General features: G+C 41.9%; 1 long non-coding RNA gene across 1 annotated transcript; it reads right to left on the bottom strand.

Moving 5' to 3' along the window:
• Nucleotides 1-11,337: 11,337 nt before the first annotated feature.
• On the bottom strand, nt 11,338-13,270 carry LOC135178989 (uncharacterized). The gene is made up of 3 exons (XR_010303818.1): nt 13,179-13,270; nt 12,731-12,780; nt 11,338-11,487 (listed from the first exon to the last, which is right to left on the bottom strand). It is a non-coding gene; the product is annotated as an uncharacterized LOC135178989 (long non-coding RNA).
• Between the last annotated feature and the right edge of the window lie 4,030 nt (nt 13,271-17,300).

Below are 17,300 nucleotides of genomic sequence, written 5' to 3'. Positions count from 1 at the left end.
TGACAGTTTCTAAAGTAAGAGTATTAGAGTACTTAGAGCTAGTTTTTTTAGCAGCTTAATTATATGCCACTATATCCATCTTGCAATGATTTGGTATCTCTAGACTCTTCCATATGAGAAGCAACTGTTTTCTCACAAACAAATATTAGCCTCACATGAGGAGACTATCTTAGAAGACAGTGTAAAGCCTTCCAGTAAAAAAATAACCTTTCATCTAATTTTACCTTTACTTAAGAGCAATGTGGTATAGAGAGGAAACTGGAAAAGTACATCTAGTGTTCCAATGGAAAATGACAAGCTTAGTTACCTCCAAAAATGAGGCTGCATGAAAAAAAATTCCATTCCTACCAATGGCAGCCTAAAGGAAAACTTAATTCAAAAAGGTTTTCTGCCTCTGCAATTTTACTGCCCCGAAATGTGAACCTCCTCAAAAACATATGTCAAAGAAGGGAGAAAGGTCCTCATGGCAAAACCAAGCCGAATTTCTACTCTGATCATCATTGTTCTGGTGGTGATCATTTTTATGTGATTTTTTTTTCCTGTTTCAAAATCCAGTCTTCCTCTGAGTAATGTCTATCTCACACCTCCATATTTCCACATTTGTGCATGAGAATTCACATTCTAAATGTGAACTACCCTTCAGATGTAAGTAATCAAGCTACTAAGTTTAAATGGTGTTCCGCACCTTTGATTTCCATTTCCTTGACTCTGTTACCCATGAAGTCCCTTAATCGCCAATTGCTAAGCAATATGCAAAGCTGCTGCTCCATCTGCAAAGCATTTTATTGTTACAGAAGTAGAGAAAGTAAAAATTACTTTCAATCAGGATAAAAACAACTGGGAAATTTTTTAAGTAAGTCCTGCAATTGCAGAGTCCCCAACATCACATTTAAATCTTTATGGTCAGGCTAAGTTGAATGTCTCTGTCACGAACTAAGTGCTTTTTGGGGCAAGTCCTGAAAGGCCTACCAATAGATGAGTACTCTTCATTCACCTCCACAGAATATTTCCAGGTGCAGAGTTCTTTATTGTGGTATAAAGAACACAGTATGATTGTTTGGTTTGTTTTTTTTAAGCAAATGTCTTTTCCAATAGTTTTCTAAGCATGTTTAAAAAGATATTCTAAAGAGTCTGTTGCAATTCTCATTGTGCAGATGAAATGTGATTAGCACAGCCTAACAAAGAGAACATTGTACATTATGTATTTATTAGTTATACTTGTAAAGCACTGAGAAGCAACTTTGGTACTTGGGACAGATGTTTTATGACAGAAAAGCAACTTCCTACCAGAATGTCATAAGCTAACTAGTTACTCCTGCCTAGACTGGAACAATTTCTAGGTTGTGTATATGATGCAGCATGTAATGCAGTAAGTTATGTAGCTATTAGTTTAGTGACTTGCTCCACTGTTTGTAAACTATGGCTCTTATCACCCCAAGCACAGTGCTTAAGGGTTTTTGTTAATTGAGGCTATTTCTAGTACCTACAGAACAAATTAATTAAAAATGCTCATAGGACTAAAAAGAAATAGAGAACTGCAGCAAATACAACTTAGAGGACTGATTGTTCTGAGATCTTGCAGAGAACTGTACTTATTGGACAACCGAGTCCGGATATGGATGGGGAATAGTAACCAGAAAATTATTGCAGCTGGTTTTAGTTAACAGCACAGTTCTGGGCAACGTCAGCACAATTACTGTGGGCAACTCTGTAGTCTTAAAATAGGCTTTGACTTCCACCATGAGCCCTCAAGCTAGCCCTCTGTTAGAGTTAGGACAGGCTGAATGCCTTATCCAGGGTTACTTGAACAGGAAATCAGCGAAGGACAGAAGAGGCTGCAAGAAGACATCGTCTTGTTCTTCCACACCATTCTCAAGAGAAAAAATGAAGATGACCCAGCAGGAACTTGTAACCCTAGGAAGGTCCAGTTATCACAATTCCAGAGGTGTACAGACTCTTTTTATTTGTAAGATGACCTTTCTTTGTACTAACTGCACTCTCTGCAGAAACCACATAAGTTTTGTTAACTGGGTACATAGAGTAAGCCATAAAAGCTCCTTACCTCCCAGGGAGGTTTTACCATGTATTTATGATTTTGGTCATAAGTGTCCTTTGCAGGCACTTCAAGATGTGTTTTAGCATGCTATATACAACTCTGTATATTTAGTTTTCCTGAGATGATTCTTTATTTTTATACCAAGTGACAGCTCTAATTTAATTATTTATTGTATTTCTGTGAAGGGAATGTTCATAAGAAGGACTATGTGGTCTGATTTATTTATATGCCTGGGATATTAAACAATTTTAACTAATACAATTTTCTCTTTTTCTTTCCTTTAAAAACTCCTGACTCTTTCTACCCTGTCAGTGGCCCACAAGACCCCCACACTGAACTTTTACTAGCCTCCAGTCATAGATTTTACCAGATAACACATGAAGTTTATCTTCCCCCATTCTTATATAGCCATTAATAAGGGATCATTACTTTAAAAAAAAAATCCCATCTCAGCTGAAAATATTTCTTGAACACTGGCTTTTCAAGCCTCATGAATTGCTTCGGACAAACTCATAGCAGGTTCAATCACATCACCTAAATTTCTTCACAGCGAGATGAACAAAAATTGGGGAACTTCATGTCTGACTGTACACAGGAAAAAGCTGAACACCTGAGAACTCTAGAAGTAACAGCCTATCTAGTTTGCACTGATCTCTCTCCTGGGCTTCTCTCTTATTTTGAAAGGTCAATCCTTTCTCACATCCCAATCAGCCAGGATGGGTTGCAGCTCTCTATGAAGTTCAGCTCTTATATAAAGATTTTATCTTTCACAAAAATGCCTTTTCTCTAAACTGTTAACAAAACCCAGACATTGTTCCAACAAATGAATGCACAGCTCTAACAAAATCCACAACTAAACTGTCGAACAGCTGTTCCTTCCCTTTTCAGGTGTTCAGAAAACATCACACATCTGCATTTGCTGGGTCTGATTTTCTTACTAAAAACAAGGAAAAAAATCCTTCAAACATAAAATAACAACAAATGGGAAGTGAGATAAAACACTGGAAACTTCAAAACATGCTTCATCCAGGACAGAGGACAATGTGCATGACAACGCTGCTATGATCCTTCTAGAAGAGCAGTCTGCTCTGCCCAGTAGTTATTTTCCTCTTGAAAACAGAGCCAGCAGACTGACTCCCAAGCAGCTCTACGTGCCAGGTGCCTCCTGCTGGCTCCCAAATAGTTCAGCAGTGGCAAACACCTAAGTGAGCAATCTATAACAGCCTGTAAAAGTGTCTGGAAGGAAGAGCAATAAACATATGGTCTAATCCAAGAATCCCCCCCATCCTTGCCCACAAGAAATCAGCAGGAGTCAGGTATGCTGGGATTTACTCATAGAATCATAGAATCAACCAGGTTGGAAGAGACCTCCAAGACCATCCAGTCCAACCTATCACCCAGCCCTATCCAATCAACTAGACCATGGCACTAAGTGCCTCATCCAGTCTTTTCTTGAAGACCCCCAGGGACGGTGCCTCTACCACCTCCAAATCCTAGCCATCTGTCCACTCACTGAAGAGACACAAACATACTCAAGAACAAGACATCTCACTTCAAACTAGGTACTTAATGCAGATAGCAAAACAAAAAAAAAAGGTCAGGGAATAGTTTTCACTTGGACAACTACATATTTGATGCCTGTTACTAGGTATGACAAATCTTACTCAAACTGCTTAGGATTTAGATGCAAGTCAAAACACTTGGAACACTCTCTGTAGCTGAAGTAGTGCCACAGAACTACAGAATGATAAGGCTCTCTTAAGTGGCTCTGGACAAAACTACAACAGAAAGGACCTGGAAATATCATCTAGTCCAACCTCTCTGCTTGAGAAGGACCACCTAGAGCAGGTCACGCAGGAATGTATTTAGATGGGCTCTGAATGTCTCCAGAGAAGTAGACTCCACAATGTCTCTGGGCAGTGTATTTGCTAAAGGTACTGTAGTCTCTCTTGTATGGTACATATATTTAATTCTGCACATACTAAAAGGTTCAAGCTAGAAATAAAAAATGTGTGTATTTCTTCCTAGAGCTGCAATGGCATTAGAAAACATTTGGATTAGACATTTAAAATCTAAGGAAAGAGAAAAATAAATACAAGTTACATGTGTAAGTATGATTTCAGAAATACTATTGGTAGCTGATCTAACAGATTTTCTCCCATCAACAACTGAGAGTGTTTAAGTATCTTTACAATGCTTTGTAGGAAGCCAACAGACCCGGAAGCCCTGCAACCAGGCTTCCTACATACATGGTTCATGGTCTAGACATGTTGTTATAACTTTAATTTCATTGCTATAGACCAAATAAAACCTGAAGAAGATTGCCCAGAAGCTTTAACAGAAGGCTTTAGGCTTCTGGTACACTCATAAGTATCTGTTGGGGCACAGCATACAACACTTTGTACGGATATGTGCTGATGCAACGGAAAACAACACAGATTCCTACACTGAAGACAACTGAGCTAATTTTAGAATGACTCAACTGTTAAACTCTGCTGAGAAGGCTAGGCAATTTTTTTTGCCCAAACTGACCATGACACTTGCAGATATGTAAATGAAGTCCCTTTCAGAGTTGCAACATCTCAAATATGTTGGTTTGTACTGCACAGAAATGCCACGCTCTTTCATTCAAGAGGTTTTATTATGCACCCTGCATATTGTCCCACCAGCTCTCAGGGCGGGGAGCAAAACAAAACTCTCCTACAGTGTTCTTTGCTTTAGACTTTTACTGACGATTCGTGGTTTAAAAAGAGCAAAGGTGAAAGAGAACATTTCCTAGTCATGCATCATTGCACAAGTTCATGATCTGAATTGCTGTGCTGCCACCTGTTGATACTCGTGTGGAAACTCAAAAGCAGTTTCAGCTGGGAAGCTGCAAGAGTCACGCCTGACAGTATGCCTTGAGATATAGAGGCAACAACTTAAGTTCTTAGTTTGCCCTTCTCCTGACGATAGAGCTGAATATTTACCAACGGTAGCCTCCCGTCCAACTGAATTACTGATGTAACTTCATGTTTAAAACATCTAGAGGGAAGGAACCTGAAAAATTACTCCAAAACATATCCATTTTCTTGCCTTCAGAGATGTTACAAACCCAAAAGAAGAGTCATGACTCATAGAGAACAGTTTATTTCTGATGGAAGCTCTGTTTCTCTGCTCTCCATTCTCATTTTTCTACATATTCATGTCTCATAGGATTTGATCACTTCAGCATCCACCTTGTACACTTTTTCTACCACTCCTGAACAAAACAAAGTATAAGCAACAATTTACAGAGGATGAAAGGTTTACATGGTAACTTAAATTTCTGTTGGACTTGAAGAGGATGAAGATTGCAAGTACGGCAATATGGAGTCACTCAGAAAACAGAAAGGTTAAAACTAAGGTATGACAAATCCTTTAAATTGTTAACAATATGCAGAGGTCAAAGCAAACCACTTATGTGCAGGTGTTCAGAGGCTACACTTAAACAAGAAAAAAATATGTGGCAGCCTCTCTACGGCGAACAGCAAAGATTCATCCATGAAGGAGTATCCTTACAACAAGAAGTCCAAAAGATTTTAATTTTTAAGGCACAAATGTGAGGGGACCACTCACCAACCAGACACAACAGGTGACAGAGTACATTTCACATAAAGCTTGTCTGATGTGTTCTAATAGACTTGATCAGAGCTGCAGATCCTGCCTCCAAACAAACTTACAGACATTGAAAGAAAAAGAGGTCAAGACTAGAGTCAGGTTACATTGAGTGGGGGTTGAATGGAAGACAGTATCTGCAGGGAGTGAAATACAGAGCACACCAAACCCAGCATTTAATCAAATCAAGAAGCAACTCCAAGCTTGCAACTGCCTTTATGGATGGCAAATGAACACAGCAATGTACAGACCAGATCACAGCACAAGAGGGCAGCAACTTCAAACAGAAAACAACTTCTCCCCCTCCAGCTTTTATAAAAATAATCTTAGCAAGTCTCAAATGTAGGGAAATTGTGTTTGAACAGGTAACTACTAAAAAGAGCTACAGTTCACTCATTTCTGTAAAGAATTAGTGAACAAAAAAGGAGGTTGTGGATGACCCCTCCTTGGAGGTGTTGCAAGGCCAGGTTGGATGAAGCCTTGAACAACCTCTTCTAGTGGAATTTGTTCCCCCCCACATGGCAGGGGGGGTTGGAACTAGATGATCTTTAAGGTCCCTTCCAACTCAAACCACTTTATTATTCTTTGGAGGAAAACCCAACATATTACCTGACAATAGTCCAAATTCAGTGAAACAGATATGATGAGTCCGAAAGAGAATTTTCTTTGATGAAGAGTATCACAGTATCACCAAGGTTGGAAGAGACCTCATAGATCATCAAGTCCAATCCTTTACCACAGAGCTCAAGGCTAGACCATGGCACCAAGTGCCACGTCCAATCTTGCCTTGAACAGCTCCAGGGATGGCGACTCCACCACTTCCCCAGGCAGCAAAATGTCTGCAAATTTTTCATTTCAATAGGGTAAGAAATGGGGGCAAGGAAGAATTATTAGGGATAAAACATTATTTTATAGAATCATAGAATGGTTTAGGTTGGAAAGGACCTCAGAGATCATCTAGTTCTAACCCTCTGCCATAGGCAGGGACACTTCCCACTAGAACAGACATTCAAGCCCCCATTCAACCTAGGCTTGAACACCTCCAGGGAAGGAGCATCCACAGCCGCCCTGGGCAACTTGTGCCAGTGCTTCGCCACCCTCACTGTAATGAACTTTTTCCTAACATCTAGATTAAATCTCCCCTCTGCCAGTTTAAACCCATTACCCCTTGTGCTGTCATTACAAGACCTTGTAAATAGTCCCTCCCCAGCCTTCCTGTAGGTCCCCTTCAGATACTGGAAGGCCACTACAAGGTCTCCTCTAAGTCTTCTCTTCTCCAGGCTGAAGAGCCCCAGTTCTCATAGCCTGTCCTCATAGCAGAGGTACTCCAGCCCTCTGATCACCTTTATGCATCAAATGTCTATAAATCACACTATCCCTGTTTCAGGACCTCACAAATGATTCACTTCTTCAGAATTACTACTATTCCCTATCTTGCCAAGAAGGTAATAGGGCAGGCACAAAGTAATTAGCACTCCCAAAGCTTCATATGAAATCTGTATCAGAGGCAGAACATGAAGCAAAATAATCTAGTGCAGCAGCTTTACCAAACCAGTATGAAGACAGGCAGGCATGACAACCAGCATGTACACACTCATCCTCCCAAGAGCTCACCCGGAAGTTTAGCTGTGGTGAGATCACTGCTCTGTCCAACACTCCTGGCATCTACACTGTGCTGGACTGCTCAATGCAGACCTCAATACAAGCGCAGAGAAGAACCTCATCTGAACCTCACCTGATGAACCAGTAACTGCCTTTAAAAAAACAAGTCCTCCACAAGCATGGATGTTCTGCATCAAAAGACCTTTCCTTGAAAGGATGCTGTACAAGGCAAATTCAGAGATGGACCAAGACAGGAAGTTTCCATTTATCCGCTGGAAGAAAACACAGAATAAGTTTTTCTTGCAACCTTCACTGAAATGGTCTGGCAGAGCTTTAAACAAAACCCATTTCTCAATTCCAAGATGGAAATCTTATTAAAAACAAGAGCACATGCACGCTGTCAGAGCAGAGAGCAGGTGCACATCCACCAGGGAAGAGAATACTGGAGTTGGGGTCTAATCCCTGCTCTGCTTGATTTGACTTCTCCATATGCATGCGCCCCACCACAATGACAGAGGAGGTGCCTACTCAACAGCTTTCTGACTGCTATGGACTAGGCTTTCTCTTTCCTCAATGTTTTTTAATAAAACAGTTGAAAGGTTTCAACATCATTTCAATGATACAGAAAAAAAAAAGGTCAAAATTACAAAGTGACACTTCTGTGAGATGGGGAAAATGCTTCAGTTCTATCTGGTTCTCATCAGATCTATCTCAGTATCTGCAACAGTTCTCTAGCAAATTTCCCAGGCTGACACATATGCCTTATGTAGCCTTTAAGTAAAACTCAGTGGGCAGCATAGTGATGAAGGTCAGGTGAAGAGCAGCAGAGCTATTCAGCAAACATTAAAGCCCTTTTATGGAATAAAAGAAACCACTGGTTGAAAAGTCATCAGGAGAACAAAAATGGATAATAATCTCATTTAAAACTTCTCCCTCCATGGAAGTTTCTGTCTGAGTACTGATCCATCAACAACCCAGTTTGCTACCAAAAAAACATCCACGGTGTTTTCCCAGCCCCCACAGATCTCCTTATTTTCCACCAAAAGGAAGCATCAACACAAATTAATCACTTCAGTGAAACTGCTCTGCACCAACAGCCAGTTGTCAGCACCCACATGAGTTTGGATTATTCATGCTCAGTTTAAGTTAAAAGATTAATAACTTATGCTTTGAAATATACAGTAAGTGTATTTTAAATGCCATTAAGACAAATATAATGTTTCATGCATTTGAAGACAGCATTTTATAACTGTCTTCATAAACTATGATTAAAATTGTGCTTCTTCCTCTTGCTCTATTTGAATGTTGAGTGTACATAATAAATGACCCAGACACATGTGATCTGTTCCCATTGGATTAACCCCCCGAGATGGACAACTGAAAAAAAAAGGATTCATGTTTATGTGCCAGATTTCCCTTGTCACAGGCATACTCTTTTACTCCCTCTTTAACAGGTAGTACTGAACTAATTAGAACATCCCACAGTGACAGGACTATACTGATAAATAAACAAAATCAAGCCAGTGAGAAACAGACATCATGTTTAGCATTAGATTGCAGAAGTTGGCAGACTTTTAGTCACTGTGCAGCCAATGTAATTTCAAATTCAGTATTCACATTTTAAGCACCATCACCAGGCTCACACACGGTCTAAGAATGCTGCCATACAGTTACCTGCTATTAGTGCAAAAAAGTTACATTGATAATGATTTTTTAACACATTTCTGAGATCTGTCTAAGCTTGCTGTCTGGGGATGGGAGCCTTTACAGGGATATACCCAAATATTGTTACTAAGGAACATTTAACACAGCACAGCGCTGATCTAGCTTTAACACTACACACTCTGAATCCTACTGCCACAACAGCTAGATAAACAGCAATTTGGTGCTGATTATCAGCTTCATTTTCTGCGTCCCTTCGATACTGAGATTCTGCAGCTCCAAATTCCCCCTTTTCACCATTACCAAGTTAACAAACAAATAATCAAGTGAGAACTGATCATGGTGATGGGTTCTAGCACTTACAATTCATGGAAGAAGGGATTGCTCACTTAGGAGAACTATAGAGAAGTAGTCAGGGCTTGTAGGAAGGTAGCAAGAAAGGCCAAAGCCCTTTTGGAACTGAAGCTGGCAAAGGAAGTAACACAGAACAAGAAGGGCTTCTTCAAATATATCAGTAGAAAAAGGAAGAACAGGGAAGGTGTGCTGAACAAGGAGGCAGTCTTGATAACTGAGGATGTAGAGAAGGTAGAGTTGCTAAATGCCTTCTTTGCTTCAGTCTTTACACCTAAGGCTGAAGTGCCCTATATACTCCAGACCTTGGATGAAGGAGAGGAAGCCTGGATGAGGGAACACTCCCCACTGGTCAGTGCAGACTGGATTAGAGACCAGTTACACAAATTAAACATTCACAAGTCCATGGGCCCTGATGAGATGCACCCAAGGCTGCCCAGAGAACTGCCTGAGGTTATTGCTCTGCCACTCTCCATCATCTTTGCCAAATCGTGGCAGACAGGAGAGGTGCCCGAGGACTGGAGGAAAGCCAATGTCACTCCAGTCTTCAAACAGGCCAAGAAAGAGGTTCCAGAAGACTATAGACCAATCAGCCTTACCTCCATCCCTGGAAAAATGATGGAGCAGCTCCTGCTGAAGGGCATCTCAGGGCATTTGGAAGAGAAGGTTATTAGGAGTAGTCAGCATGGATTTACCAAGGGAAAGCCATGCTTAACTAACCTGATCGTGTTCTATGATGCCATAACAGAATGGGTAGATTCAGGGAGAACAGTGGATGTAGTCTACCTTGACCTTAGCAAGGCCTCTGACACCGTCTCCCATGACATTTTAGTGAGTAAGCTGAGGAAGTGTGTGATGGAAGAGCAGACAGTGAGGTGGGTTAGGAACGGTTGTGCAAGACAGAGTTCAGAGGGTGGTGATCAATGGTGTCAGGTCCAGCTGGAGAGCTGTGACTAGTGGTGTCCCCCAGGGATCAGTGCTGGGGCCAGTCCTGTTCAACATCTTCATCAATGACACTGATGAGGGCACAGAGTGTCTGCTCAGCAAGTTTGATAACAACACCAAGCTGGGAGGCTTGGCTGATCCAGCTGAAGGCTGTGCGGCCATCCAGAGAGACCTGGACAGACTGGAGAGCTGGGCACTGAGGAACCAGATGAAATTCAACAAGGACAAGTGCAGAGTCCTGCACCTGGGGAGGAATAATAAACTGCACCAGTACAGGCTGGGAGGTGATCTGCTGGAAAGCAGTCCTGTGGAAAGGGACCTGGGGGTCCTGGTGGGTAACAAGTTAACCATGGCACAGCAATGTGCCCTTGTGGCCAAGAAGGTCAATGGGATCCTGGGGTGTATTAGGAGAAGTGTGTCCAGCAGATCAAGGGAGGTTCTCCTCCCCCTCTCCTCTGCCCTGGTGAGACCTCATCTTGAATGCTGTGTTCAGTTTTGGGCTCCCCAGTTTAAGAGGGACAGGGATCTGCTGGAGAGGGTCCAGTGGAAAGCTACAAGGATGATTAGGGGACTGGAGGGTATGGTTTATGGGGAGAGGCTGAGGGACCTGGGGCTTTTTACTCTGGAAAAGAGAAGACTTAGAGGGGACGTGATAAATACTTACAAGTATCTGAAGGCTGGCCAGGAAGGTGAGGGGGACAGACTCTTTTCACTTGCTCCCCATGATAGGACAAGGAGCAATGGGTGTAAATTGCAGCAAAAGAGGTTCCACCTTAACACAAGGGGGAACTTCTTTACTGTAAGGGTCCCAGAGCACTGGAACAGGCTCCCCAGAAAGGTTGTGGAGTCTCCTCTGGAGACTTTCAAGGCCTGTCTGGATGTGTTCCTCTGTGATCTGTTTTAGACAGTAATGTGCTGCTCTGGCAGGGAGGTCGGACTTGATGATCTCCTTGGATCCCTTCCAACCCCTAACATCCTGTGATTCTGTGATCTTAAAAGGAGTCAGCGATTAGATCTCAGACTTTTGAAATCCAGAATTATAACACTAAGTGGAGGCTTACCTCATGACTGTTGCCCCTGTCCACGTCCCAAAGGGTAGCTTCTTTGTGTCAACAGCGATGCAGTGTTCAGAACATACAAGTTCTTAGGTTGAGGGTTTCTTAGACTTGAGTAAACACAGACAGGCTTCAGAAGATTGGTACCCTGGTACAAATGCAGTGTGTGCTTCTTGACTCCTGTAAGCCAACAAGAAGCAAGAAAGCAGCAATGATGTTTTTAACCTGCCTGTATCTGCATCACCTTGGTTAAAAGCCTAACCATGCAACAAGCTCCCAAGATAAAAGTTTTACAAAACAAAGCTTAGCAAGCAGACCCTGGAACAGGGGATCACAGCAACGATATAGGTATTTGGGAAGTGTCCAAAAGTTAACAGAACATGCTGTATCCTACAGTCTCCAGCTGAAAGGCTACAAGTGCATGGCACCCTTGGCTTTGCAGGGACACTTTGCTATAGCCTAACTGGAAAGTCAGCAGCCTTCATGGCAGTCACTTTTATACTGCTCCTTTAAACTGCCCTCCTCACACCTCTCTGATGGTGATTCTACTGGTTTGTTCCTTCTTCCTCAGCAGCAACTTCTTCATGTAACCCTCTGACTGTGTAGCTCTATCAAATGGTTTCCAGACTACTGTCTCTGGCCTTTCGATTTCCTACAATGCCTGGTACTTTAGCACAAAAGAGGAAAGAGGAGCAGACTCATGAGCCGTAGGTGCATCACAGTGTAACTGTTTTGTAGCAGTCTGCAGTCTTCTGCTTATCTCCCTTTTGGGGATGTCAGTACATCAAAAACTGTTACAAATAGCATGGAGATGTTCACTGACAAACCCCACTTTACCTCATCTGAGGGCACCCATTCACTTAGAAAAGACTAAAACATTACTGGCACAATATATTGGTAAAGTGAAATAAATACACAGAGGACATGACATTCTCACTCTGCAGCAGTCAAGGGGCATGATGACTCAAGAGCAGGAGCAACCTTCACTGAAAGCAGAGGGATCCAACTCCAGTGAGAACCTGCAGGTGCTTCATGCCACAAGAGAACATGCAGCCTAGAGCTTGTATATGACATACACCCAGAGAGCAGCCAGATGAGGAGGCACCAGCAGATGGTGCCCCACAACAGGTACCGTAACATCTCCTGGGGTTTGCTGAGAACCACACACCAGCAAAAACCTCAGCAGAAACGACTTCCTCTGCACAGTGCTCTTAAACATCCCTGAAAGTCAGGAGCAAATAGCTTCCATAATTAACAATTTCAAAAACACCAATCCAAAACACTTTTATTAAGAAAATTAATGACAGGAAAGCTTACAAACAACAAAGCTCCTTTACAAGAAATTCTTCAGAGAAAATGACTAATGTACCTGTACTTTTAAAATAGAATTAAACATTGAGTCAAGGCCTACTCATTTTCTTACTCTGATTTTTTTCTTTTGTTCTTTTCTCTTTGCAGTCTTCCAATCATTTTCTGGATGGAAAAAAACATCAGATTAGTTTCTGAACACAAGTCAAAGCCCTTTCACTTCTAATCAGAATTCAGGACTCTCACAAACACTGCAGTGTAAGAGGCCCCACACACTCTCAAGTCTATAGCAGCAGGAGCAATGCTTTTCATCTTCAGTGCCCAGCATGGCACATCTGGTGTTCTCCCAAATCCAGTCAGCTTGGCCTTGTTGTTTGCACTTTTTTTCCTCCCCTCTATTTCTAATGATTTACAACCTCACATCTTTCTGAGATCTAGGTCTCACTCTCTGCCCCAGAACCCAGCAGGCATCCCTCCACATCTTTTCCTTCCCCTTGCACCATTTCCTCTTCCAGTCTTAGCTGTTTTCTCTCAACCCTTCACTACTACACCCCATTAATTACCTGCCTGAGTCTGCTCTCCTCTGCAGCAAGGCCTGGCTCAGGTGCTCCTCTGCATGTTAGTCACACTGAAGGAACACCACAAGCAGCATATGAACATCTTTTAACTCATTTGCCTTCAAAAAAGTTGAATACAACTTTTTCTTGGAACTAAATTACTTCTGGACAAAGGGGAACTGTAAAGAAATCTGGGGGGAAAAAATAAGCAAGAAAGAAAAAAAAGAAAGTAGACATCTTTATAAAAAGTTTAGGTTTAAATTACAGGCTATTTGAAAATACTCCTTAAGAACAATGCAACTGAAACATGAAGAATTAAAAATGTTTTAAAACACTGTTAAAAGTCTCACAAGTATGTCAGACATCTTCCTTTTTCAAAAAGAATTTCACCCAGATAAGGTAAACATTAATATATTTACATAATCATGCAATAACACAATACTTCATTCCTTAGTTTTGGAAGTGGCAAACCCATTCTTGCATTCCTTTTCAAATGCTGATCATCCATCAGAAATTGCACATAGACTTCATCCAGCAACTGTGCTTCTTTAACAGATGAACTCCATGCAGCCTCTCAAGCCAGACAATGCTTAAGTACCTATAAATAGCTCAACTGTCAAGACTAAGGTCATGTCATAGAGATATTTGTTAAATTCAGATAGGGTGATGTGCTAAGTTTGAAGCTAGCTAGAATGTTTTGGTGAGAAGAACTAGATCATAGGCTGTGAAAGGAAAACAAGGGTGATGTCTGCTCCCCTCAGAGTCTTGCTGAACAAGAAATTAAAACATTAGATAACACTCTTGCCATTTTTTCTCTCACTCTCACTTGGGCTGCTGGCTGAGCAACATCTTACTCCCTAACCTCACCTTCCATTTGGCCTAATCCACTTTGCTTTTCTTAACCTCTGGCTGAGCCTCAATTCTTCCTTAGGACTGGGGTAAGGTTGAGAGGGGCAGGGGGAAGGTGAAGGGGTGGTTGAGAGCCCCTCCTGGGGACTCAGGTTTCTGGGAGGGCTGTTGTGTTTCTGTATTACCTTTTACCAGGTATATTTCTGTCTATAACTGTATATACTGTAAATATCTGCTTGTATATTGTGCCAGCTGTAAATAAATAGCTTCATTCATATTTCCAGAGCCAGCTGAGCCTAGTCTGGGTGATTTCTAAAGTGTGGGGGCGTGGGGAACACCCAAACCATCACAGGTGACTAGAAATGCTGTTCACTTGAACAACTTGAAATTTGCCTCCTTGAATCTACATGCTGAAAAACATACATTCCACATACGATTCAATTAAGCCCCATTGGGTTTATCAGGTTACACAGCAACTCAAACAGCACAACTGACAAAAAATCCCCATGTCCTGAACTTTCTATTTTAATCATATTATCAAATCTTCCCATTCCAAAATCCCCTGTGTCTACATCTGTGTGGTTTCAATTTCATTCACTCAATATTAACACTGACATTCCCCTTCATAAAATTCACCAGTTCACAAGTGAATATTCTTAAATAAGTGAATTTCCCAACAGCTTGATATTGGTAGAAATTCACTTGCATCCATATAAATAGCACACCACAGAGACATACTCAACCTTGTGCTACCATCTTCACTGATTTTGCTGCTGGCATTTCAGAAACCCATTTGATCCCTGGCTCTCCAATTCCACACAAGGAAAACAGGACAAATCACTACTAATTTTCTTTGTAAAGTATGTTTGGATGTACTAACGAACACTGCCACTCAAGCTGGGTATTATTATGGAACATCAGGAACAAGCAGCTAAAAGAAGATACCTGTACAACATAAAAAGCAGATAGGATTGTGTTTACTCTTTGCCGAGTTCAACACTAACTCCTTTGCAGCAATGGCTACAGCACTGGTTGATTTGCCTCCCACCTACATGTATTCAGTAAACACACAGAAAGACAATTTCTTTTCACTTTCTTAACCTTTAGTTTTAACATTAGATGGCCTAAGTAATATTAAGTTCCCCAGAAATAAAATAATAGCCATCAAGTAAAAGCGAGTAGGAAAATTAACACGTGCATCTAAAGAATTAAGGATGCTTTTGCTAGTATTTCTGTTGTATATTTCTGCTTCCTGTTTAACAACAGAAATTTGTCTCCCCCAGATCTTGGTTTCACTTTTGGGTCTTTTTCTTAGGCATTTACATGGAACCTTTTGACATTTACGCTTAGCTATGCATACCTAAGATTTTTGGAGGTACAATAGTAACACTTCTCTCTGAGCTGTATCATTTGGCCACAACAACCCCAAGCAGAGATACAGGCTGGGGTCGGAGTGGCTGGAGAGCAGCCAGACAGAGAGGGATCTGGGGGTGCTGATTGATACCCGCCTGAACATGAGCCAGCAGTGTGCCCAGGTGGCCAAGAGAGCCAATGGCATCCTGGCCTGCATCAGGAATGGTGTGGTCAGCAGGAGCAGGGAGGTCATTCTGCCCCTGTACTCTGCACTGGTTAGACCACACCTTGAGTGCTGTGTTCAGTTCTGGGCCCCCCAGTTTAGGAAGGACATTGAGATGCTAGAGTGTGTCCAGAGAAGGGCGATGAGGCTGGTGAGAGGCCTTGAGCACAGCCCTACGAGGAGAGGCTGAGGGAGCTGGGATTGGTTAGCCTGGAGAAGAGGAGGCTCAGGGGTGACCTTATTGCTGTCTACAACTACCTGAGGGGTGGTTGTGGCCAGGGGGAGGTTGCTCTCTTCTCTCAGGTGGCCAGCACCAGAACGAGAGGACACAGCCTCAGGCTGCACCAGGGGAAATTTAGGCTCGAGGTGAGGAGAAAGTTCTTCACTGAGAGAGTCATTGGACACTGGAATGGGCTGCCCGGGGAGGTGGTGGAGTCGCCGTCCCTGGGGCTGTTCAAGGCAAGATTGGACATGGCACTTGGTGCCATGGTCTAGCCTTGAGCTCTGTGGTAAAGGGTTGGACTTGATGATCTATGAGGTCTCTTCCAACCTTGATGATACTGTGATAAAATATTCTCCTAAAACATTCCTCCAATTTCTCTGAACACAGAACCCTAATGTATAGATTTTCAAGGATACCAGACTTCACTTATTTCAGGCAGTAACTGGAGAATCAAGTCTTGCAGAAACAAGGTATTTCCCTTTTCCTTCCCTAGAGACTAACCATACACACAAGAGACAGAGACAATCCATTACACAATCCCTGTGTATAAGGGCAACTCCAATTCAATCAACAGGGTTTGACCAATAGCACATTGCAGTGCCTCATTTTGCTTCCTAGAACTCTGATCTGACCTTTACATTAATGTGGTTTTTTGACATGAATGGCTGCAGTGCACACAAGAAACTTGCAGCACTCTTAACAATGGGTTATGCTGCCTATCTGTAAAATCATGCAAGTACCCCTGCTACTCAAAAGCTATTAAGAAAGAGGTCAGGAAGCCAAACTAGAAGACCCACCTTCTCTATGCCTTCATTCTAAGTCTTTGGGCATTTCCTTGGAAAAGGCAGTGAAGACTCCACATTCCTAGCTTTCAAGCAGAGTTATGATGAGTGCATGAGAAAGCTATGGGGGGAAGAGACAGAGACCAGTAACAGAGCTTCAAACCTCTAAAGCTTATGGTAAAAGCAGAGAAGTCATTGCACGTTTGAGATGTCATTGTAAAAACTCCTAAGAAACAAAGACCCTTTTCCCACTCCTTAAACATTATAACAACCTTCAAATCACATATTCTTTCTTCTGTGGCCAGGAACTAAAATTTAACCTTGGACCTTGACAGATACATCTCCAGTTCCTATTTTAAAGGATCACTGATAGGAGTATACAAAGTTCGACACATGATCCTGGAAGATCACTGCGTGGTTGCTGAAGCAGTATGGTGGTGAAACCTGGACAATTAACCACATCTTAAATGCTGGTGTCTAAAATACTTTTTTATTCTGGTAATCCAGGAGTAAAATGTTGGACAATTACTTCTGGGAATGAAGGGAGATATTCTCTGAAGATAAAATGTGTATTTTTTCCAAACTACATGCCACCCATACTACTATCATTAAGCTGAAGTGCATTATCTTAGCACAAATTTCACTGGGGAAAAAACCTAGAGCCAAAACCAGGAGCTATTTATAAGCTAAGTGCTCCA

The sequence above is a fragment of the Pogoniulus pusillus genome, chromosome 10, assembly GCF_015220805.1.
Source record: "Pogoniulus pusillus isolate bPogPus1 chromosome 10, bPogPus1.pri, whole genome shotgun sequence".
NCBI lineage: Eukaryota > Metazoa > Chordata > Aves > Piciformes > Lybiidae > Pogoniulus > Pogoniulus pusillus.
The sequence above is the reverse complement of the archived record's forward strand: the minus strand, read 5'-3'. Positions and strand labels throughout refer to the sequence as shown.